Genomic DNA, 9317 nt, shown 5'->3' on the forward strand with positions numbered 1-9317 from the left:
GACACATATATCTAAATTCCTCTGAGGCTGACCAAAACATAACTATTGAACTGAGGCTCAGACTACTTGGGACAGAGTTAAGCTTTCTTCAGATTAAACTTTCCCTCTCATATATTTGCTATCATCTACAAGAGATAGTAGCTAATAAACATAAACATTTTTCATTTTAAAAGTTTTGTTTCTCCTCTTACTCAGAAAATAGATTTGCTTCGTCTGGAAAATGGAGACATCCAGATGGCAGCTCAGGAATGGCACTTCCTTTTTAAAAAGAAGAGTTGTGGCCACAGTACTTTTAAATATCAATAGCAGCAGTGATAAGGAATCTCAGATCTGTAATAATCTGTGATATTTTATGTATAGGTTAGATGTGAGCTGAAGTAAAACCAAGCTGGCCAGTGCCTTTGTCATGTACCTGATACCCTCTTTCTGGTCACAAGTGCCATTCTGGCTGAATGTTTTCCCCAGTCAAATGTAATTTTTGGAACAGGTAGTATAAAACATAGATTTTTAACTTTTATATACAATATTTGAAAAGTTGCTTTCACAGGCAAACTGCTGAAGCAGGTCAGAGTTTGTAGTTTTTCTGTCAGCACAAATTAATTTAAAGGCATCCCGTGTAATAATAATATATTTAAATTGTTTATAGGGTAGATTTTAGTAAACACTGCATAATATAGAACCGTGCCTACCATAACCACTTGATTCAGTGCCAACAGAATATCATATTTCATTGGGGCTCTGAAGAAATAGCACAAACAATGAAGATGTCTGAGGTATGTCACAATACCATGATCAAAAGGATTGTATTATTTAAATATTATAATAAGCTCAGTGATGTCTTTTGAAATAGAATTATTTTAATTCAGAAACATCTGCTTGAAAGCCCAATGAGATTAGAAATGTCTGTTCCTGAAAACATACTAATTAAAGGCTCTAAATACTTAGAATAGTTCTATGCCTATGTAAGTTAGTTCAACTGATAACAAAACTCGACATGTTTCATATTATTTCAACTTCTTTTATTTGAACAAGGGAATAGATAAACAAAAGGAAATGATCCTGTTGTTTTTAAAATTTTGTGAAAATATAACCCAAACCAAGGTCATCCATATGGCTTGGCTGACACAAGTAGCTGTAAGGATAATATCACTTTGTAGGAACAGTGGGACTGAGTTTTCTCCAGCTCTGTGCAGTAGCAGAATGGAAAGAAAATGTAAACTGAACTGCTCCTTTATCCACCATTTTTAATGCCTCAGATATATCTGCGTCAGTAGAAGCATAAACTACTGCAGCTTCTGGGTCTCTTAATAAAAATTCCAAAAATAATTATCTTCTACTTCATGTAAAAGTATGGAATAACTGTTTTGTGTTTGGTCTGCAAGTCATCAGATGTCATCATTTTAAGTGGGCTTCACAAGCAGCTATGTTTTTGGGGAATGGAGAAACACTTCTGTTAATTGTGGCATTACTGCTTGGAAGAAGCTGCTGTTTAGATTGCTGCTTTACAATTTTACTCGTCAAGTACAATTCCACTACACTGGCTGAGCAGAGACCTTCCTGCTAAGTAGACCACATTGGGAAATACTGTTTTTCTTATTCATTAAAGAAAGTTTAGCTGTGTGTATGTAATCCCATGTTTCCTTGAGACATTAGGAATATGAAATACATACGTAGTCAAATGCCTGTTTCAGATTTCTTCATGGCAAAAAAAAATGAGGTGAGCAAGGCAAGGTCTCTGGGTGTCTGATTTGCCCTGATGGTCACACACATCCTACAGGCTGCATGTTTGGCATAGAGAAAAAAATTAATACAACCCAACACAGTCATCTGGTATTATCCTGTAGAGTAGCAAGTCAAGGTGTACATACCCCAGAACCACCTCACTTACACTTTCATTTCTGTCTTGCCACATTGAGTGTGATGTTGTCTGCTAACACTAAAGATGTTGCTAGAGCCAACTCGAAGGTGGTGCTTCCTTACATTGTCTTTGATTTACAGAGTTGGTGGACACCTGGTGGCCAGACAAGCCAGCCCACCACAATTTCACAGTAGATGCCCCCTGATGACTGGAGTGCATATCAGGGTGCTTCTCTCAGGTGCAGGGGCAAATTCCAGTGTTGCAAATCTTTACATTCAGATATGTCCCAGGCTAATAGAATCAGAAGACAAAAATTTTCTGTCCAGTTTCTCTTCCCAATCAATCACGAGACCTGAGCATGGAAGAGTGAGCTCCCAGAGTGGTAAATCACCAGCTCTGTCAGGAGGAAATGCTGAGGAGCTGAATTTCAGCTGACCCTCGAGAACTTAGTCCATCATGTATGCTGTTTTAATGACTATTAAGTATATTTTGGAATTAGGTGTCTTAACCAGGACAACCTTGGGTGTCAAAACCTGTGAAGAATAACCCCTTATGATGCCCAGGTGAGTAGTCCACTCAGATGAAGGCTCTGTCTGTTGTGGAGATGAGATTTACAGGCAGGACAATGGTCACTGGTCCTGCTGGGCACTCTATTGCTGACACAGCAAAGGATGTCCTTGGCCTTCTTGGCCAGCTGGGCACACACTGGCTCACATTCAGCTGCTGTTGACCAGCACCCCATCCAGGTTCTTCTCCTCTGGGCTGCATTCCAGCCACTCTTCCCCAGCCTGTGTCACTGCAGGGGTTGTTGTGACTCAAGTTCAGGACTCACCTTGTTAAACCTTGTGCAATTGGCTTCAGCCCATTGACCCAGCCATTTTGCCCTGGATTGGATGAATCTTGTAGCATTTCCCTCACTGCCCGTGTAGGACAGCTGAGAGAAGCTAGTGTACTAAAGTCATGGAAGTGACAATTGGCTTTAGAATAACTCTAAGCAAGAATCAGCACTTCAGCCTTCACTCACATAGTGTGACTTGCACATCTGACAGATCTGACTGCAATGCTTAATCAAGGAATTTGTTTTAAATAAATAAATCTATAAAATCTGTATTTTTCCTTCCTGCTCCTCAGCTTGCAGCTGCAGATTCCTTCTCGCTGCTGTAGCTGTACATCAAAAGAATTTTCATAGACAGAATTGACCACATATATTTAATCTTCCAAATCAACTGTTTATGGAGACTCAGTTGGTGTCTGATGCTTAAGACATCAGTGGTAATAAGCAAAAAACAGTCACACATGTAGAAGAAGAAACAAAGGAGTGGGTGCTTGGCATCACTCTCTCCTTTAGCTGAAGTTCCTGTGTTTCACAGACTCTTGGGACAGTCTCACTGGCTGCTTTAGGGCACTACCTTTGTTCTGTCTCTGTGGACTCCTCTGCAGAACCCAGACTTAAATGCATTTGTAACTTCCTTCAGCTCATGAGTACACATCTTTTTTCATCTGGATGTGTCTGTACTCTCAAATGGCTATGCCCCCACTTCCTTCATCCATTGTGGTCCCATGGCAGTCTATCCTGCACAGACACAGTGCAGTTCACTTCTGGGCTTCCTTCATCAGTGGATTAGCTAGTTCCATTAGAAACCATCATGTGTTTCTTGGGAAAATTTTGCTTCCAGACTACCAGTAGGCAGAACAGATAAATGTACCTGGCTTGGATCTCTACACAGCCCTGTAACCCTCTCCAGGCAGGGTGCTTGGACACTCCCATACACTGTGATACACAGATGTACACAGCACATAATGTCTGTCTCATGCCATGAAAATTCTGTTCTGGCGGGCTGCAGGACAACATAGAAATTATTCGTGACACCATAAACTGATGAAAGTTATAAAATAACCAAGTCTGACTGCCACAGAGATACCACACAGGATATCCTGTGAGGAGATCTGCAGGGAAGTTCTGTCTTGTGTGTGTATGGTCTGTGTGCTCTGGACAGCCTGGGTGTGACCACACTGCATCCCTGAGCTCAGATCACTCCCCAGGGAGTTTGAAGTAGCAATTGAAGTAGCTTCTGTGGCTTAGTTCTTCATCCTTCTTTCAAGGAGTTTTTGCAGAGCTGTGCTTGTAATATCAGTAACTCTCACAGGATACAGTGGTCAAGGGACCTACGAAGGTACAACAGTGGGAGAAATCACTGGGGATGTCATTGCTTTTCTTTTTTTAAGCCTGATGGATCTACAAGTAGGTGTGAATCTATGCCATAATTTTAAGAATCTTTAAAACTGGCACCAAGGAAATACAGGAAAATATAATAAACATAGAACTGTAACTTTCTCTGAAATTGTGTTAAAAACCTGCCAAAGCACTGGTTTGTAGTCTCAGGTAAATCTTTCTGATTTTCAGCATTCAGGTAGAAAAAATTTTGCAGCTGTCCTTGGTCAAATGTCAAGCCTTCCTACCAACTGCTTCTTTTAGCTTTTGAAACCTTCCCCACAGTGTTAAACATTTACTCATGATGCATAAAAGATAAACCCTGGTGTTTCTTTTTGCCTACAGAGTTAAACATATTTAATGGACTTTCCCCCCATTAAGATATTAACCACTGTTAGGAGCTCCTCTCTCTGGAAGCATTTCAATCAGTGAAACTCCTTTCCATAAGGTAATATTTATGTCAGACTACTAAAATTAATTCCAATGGGAGATATGCAAATCTCACTTTTCAGTCCAAATCCAACCTTTTTCCTTGTACTTTCCTTCTGCTTATTCTTCCAATCTGGATTTTGCTAATATTTTTTAGGCCTGAGCTGAAAAGAAATACACATTTCCCTTTATGGGAGAAATTATGTTAAATAACCACATTGTTTATTTTTACCTTTGGAAGTAATTCAGATATAGCATTGCTATGGTTATAGTATAAAACATCAACTGAGCAGAGTAATAATAACACCCAGCTGTTAGACTAGTACTCTGCAGGTCTCAAGGTGCTTTATAAATGTCATCCACGTAATCACTCACTTTGGACAAACACAGGAACTGAAAGAACAGAAAACTCAGATTGTTTTTTCATGAATACTCACATGCCAGTAGTAGGAATCACTTTGCTGGATTCCCAGACCGTATCTAATAGTCACCCTAGGCTGTCTTTGAACACTTGATACAAGCCCTATTCCTGCTGTAGTTTAATAAGTTTTAGCCAGAAAACTTTTTGATGGAAATGAGAATTGCTTCTTACAAGTATAGCACTGAAACTGTTCCTCAGCTGTAGTGGCCAGACCAGTAATTTTAAGGACTAATTTTCTGCCTTGGGAATGGCTCTGTGTTCCTGGCCAAGAGCTCTGAGTACACTGCCAGTTCTGTGGGCTGGGATAACCAGCCAAAATCCCACTGGCGGCAACCTGGGAGTACCGTGAGTATCTCTGAGTGCGAGAGTCATCTTGGAAGCACCTCTGCATTTTACAGAACAGACAGTCCTGGAAAAGAAGGGGAAAAGCCAAAGAATGAGATAGAAATGTAACATTTTTAGTACGGATTTCCATGAGGATTTTTAATACAACAGTCATTGCTTTGAGCATACTGAAACAGCAAAAACAAAAGTCTTCAGTGAAAGCTTACTGTATGCAGGAGAATGATGTAAATGCAACCAAAATACTTTTTAATAAGATTTTTAAAGTTTCACCTGGTGTCTTTTACACAGTATTTTCTTGTGGCTACGACAGGTGACTAGGAGTTGAGACTGCTTCACAACCCTAGCATCTGCCATTTATTCACCTGCAGAATAATTAAATTAATGCTCCTCAGGAGCCTTTTCATACTTCAGTAACAATGCTATAGTTCTTGAAGGATTTCCAAATGAAAGATGTATTAAAGGGCAAGATAAGCTATTATCTGCAGCAATTATTACCACCCATATGCAGATTGTGGCAAACTGTTGGCCCAAGTACATGGCCCCAGCACCAATTTAAGGCTCCAGCATAAGCAGCTTCCAAGGAAAACACATGACAAAGGAAACATTACTTCAGATTCATATTAAGGAAAAAGAATGTTTGAATGAGATGTGATTTGAGGCAACAGAGTTGATGGCATTGACCTCTGGTGCTGGAGATCTGTATCAAGGTTTCCTCGCAGAGCAGAGCTTGACCTTTGTTGGCTTTCAGTGCCATGACCATGTTTCTGATCGTGGCTCACGGCCCATGATGAGCCGAGCACAGCTCAGCACACGGGGCTTGTTCTGCAAAACCAGGACAAACTCATTGATTGGCATTAACAAAATCCAATCCAGGCTTACTCAGAACCTGCCCAGGACAATTCAATTAGCAAGATTTAGCTGCCCGTTCTAGTGAATGGAGAAAGAGGGGATGCTGGGCTAAATCCTCCAGCAGTTCAAGTGGGTTTGCTGCCACTGGAGCCTGGAATGGGGCCTGTGATTGCTGTGCTCATTACAGATTCATGGAGAGTAACACCAACAAGATCACTGTGCTCAGTTATTTGACCTCCTGCTTAAAACAAGCCACAGGACTTCTCAAAATCTTTGCAAACACAAATCTCTTTTTTCCATAGAATGAAAAACCATAAACGTATCTGTTACTCAGAGGTACTTCTGTTTACATTGCATAAGGTTGGGAATAATTTGGGGTCATTCTCTAGGACTGTTAAGTGAAAGGGAACTGTTCTATCTCAGCTGGATCACAAATGAAACACCCTATAATATGCATGGAAGCACTCGTATGGTATAAATAATATTTTTAATCAGTCATTGAAATAATAATATAAAGTTCATTTTATTACATTTGAAAAATAAATGTCTTCACCTCCCTTCATTGGGCTTTAAAGGAGGAAAGTTTTACATTCCCTGTGAAAAAAAAATAAAGTAAAAAATGTTTAGAGAAAGGAATGATCTGACTGGTTAGAGATCACAAATCACTAATAATAATAAGCTCTGAATATCAGATGCCAAACAGCTGCAGAGCCTCTTAAACCTAATTCCTCTTTCTTGAAGGATATGGCAAGTTTGGAAAAGAAATGATTGCCAAACTCACCATGAAATGTGACAGAAATTTTTCTTTGAATAAATCACTGTCACCCCTGATAAAACCATATGTAAGTGTCTTGGCATGAGGGAATGCTGCAAATTGGTTTGCACAATGAAGGCAGAGCCCATGAAACCTGCAGGCAGAAAACACAAGCCCAATTCACAAAGTGTAGTAAACAAGCCATTCACATGGAGGAGGTGATAGGTGCAGATTTTATTGATATGTTGCCAGGTATTGCGTGCTTTCCCATCACATAACAAGGTACTGTGCAGTTTATTCCACTGCAGTTTGCCACCTGGTATAACAATGTATAAAATTCAAAGAGTAATTATTTGGAAAAGTCATATGAATGTTCAAAAAAGTATATGGAAGATGATTATGCCTGTGAGTCCATTCCTCACACTTGCACTTTACAGGGCAGGTGTCAAAATTGCAACTTATATATGTAAGAATTACGGAAAGTTTTAAATCCACAATATGGAATATTCATTCCTACCAAGTGCCAAATATCCCAGCTTTATAGATACTGGAAAAGCAGTTCATCTACCAATCTTTGTCAGCCTCACTCATATTCCTAATACTCTCTGCTATGTAAACACAAATCACAGCGTTAATTGCTATTTTTGAGCACTTTGCATTATGGAAATATGGTGTATTACAAAAAAAAAAATGTTATAGAGTATCCAAGTTTCTAGAAACTTGCAGGAGAGTTATACAAGTCTCAGTCTGTTAGCAGCATCTCGAGTTCCTGCTTCAGAAAATATTTATGCTATGAAACACCTTCCTGTGCTTTGATCCATTTGCACTTTATCAGATATCAGAGCAGCAATGTAGTAAACTGTGTGACCTGCCAGTGCCCAACAAGCAAGAGGTCTTGAGTTTAGTCTGGGTATTTTTAAACAATTTCTTCTGCTCAGTGCTTTCTTTCTGCTCTTTTTTTCTCCTTCATTGATGGTAGTTAGTAACATATTACCCTGTCATGGGGAAACATGCAGTGTCTGACTGTACCAGAAAAAGTTTTCTCTCATTTACTCTGTATCATTCTGTCTGCTAAATCCATTTCATCCTCCCAAGCTCCAACCAGGATCATACAGAATTCTTAATTAATACAGTCTAGTATGGTGGCAAATAGTATTTTCAGAGGGACAGGAAAGATTCCTGCTCAGTGAAAGATGAGTTTGCAGAAAAGCTGTGACCTGCACTACTGGAAAAGGCAGTTCTGTTCCAATTCTAAGTATGGCACCAGAATGATTTGTAAAATTCAAGTTACTTAATAGAAAACTGACCAATACAGATGATAAAAAATGGGTGAACAAGGAAGGATGTGGCTAAAATCCTGCTCTTCTGGGAGCAAAGCATCCCTCCTTCTTAGGATTCACATTTCTAAATGCTGCTGTGGAGCTCAGGAGCCAGGGATCAGCTCAACAATGAATCTAGACCATTTCTTTTTTTCACAGCTGAAAAAATAACATTTCCTCCTCATTTGTCACTACTGACAGCGCATTAGTTACAGCAATTGTTTCAGATCAAGGCTGTCACTGCTCTTTCTTCTTCATAGGTCTTTTGGAAGGATCAAATCTGGCCCTGTAGCATCACTGAGTGGGAGAAAGGGAGTCTTGGACACCAGGGAATGCTTAATATGATCCAGATGAAGCTAAAAATAGCCCTTCCAGAACAACCCCTATGTGCTCAGTTTTCAGCTGGTGTGGCTGGTTTTGCCTGTAGGCTGTCTCAGTAGTGGTAGCTGTCCTTCCAGCCCCTCCATCCACCCTCCCACACAGGTCCTACACAAACCACAGATGAGCTGAGGATGGGAGGCACCTCTCAGGTGCTCTATAAGCAGGACAGACAGTGGTGTGGGATAAAAGACAGGGAACTGCCACGTTTCATTCAGGGGGCTGAGTGGAAGAATGTTTAATTTGTGCCTTCTTTCAGGGCACAGGGATGATTTAACTGCTGGGTTTCTCAGTGCTCCCAAAACTGAGGCAGCTGGAACTGATGACCAAAGCTGAGGCACCTGGAGAACACCAATACAGACTTGACTCCATTAATACAGCAGTGAAGCCTTTATAAATACTGATATGCAATTTAGGATGAACCTAGATGATTTAAGTTTTTATTTTAGGATTTTTCTCTCCATTTGTGATGTTGAGCAAGCTGGGATACCTGTTGCTTTTTTACACTGAGATGATAAAAGTTACGTACCGACTGAGGTATGCTAACAGATAAATACATCATGGCTGGAGCCTTCTGGTGGGCATGATACAAAAAAGGGATTGTTTTACACAGTCACAACAATTTTATTATCAACCCTTTTACTAATCCAATTATGGCAATACCCCATAAAGCAGTGGGGCTTTGCCATCCTCGTTGCCACAAGAATGCCCAACACCCTTACATTCATGTAAGGCAAGCTGCCAGTCTACAG

General features: G+C 40.2%; 1 long non-coding RNA gene across 1 annotated transcript; it reads right to left on the reverse strand.

Moving 5' to 3' along the window:
- Positions 1-997: 997 nt before the first annotated feature.
- Positions 998-6197, reverse strand: LOC111926113 (uncharacterized). The gene is made up of 3 exons (XR_002862694.2): positions 5947-6197; positions 5092-5329; positions 998-4024 (listed from the first exon to the last, which is right to left on the reverse strand). It is a non-coding gene; the product is annotated as an uncharacterized LOC111926113 (long non-coding RNA).
- Between the last annotated feature and the right edge of the window lie 3120 nt (positions 6198-9317).

Source organism: Cyanistes caeruleus, chromosome 2, assembly GCF_971803275.1.
Source record: "Cyanistes caeruleus chromosome 2, bCyaCae1.hap1.1, whole genome shotgun sequence".
Classification (NCBI taxonomy): Eukaryota; Metazoa; Chordata; class Aves; order Passeriformes; family Paridae; genus Cyanistes; species Cyanistes caeruleus.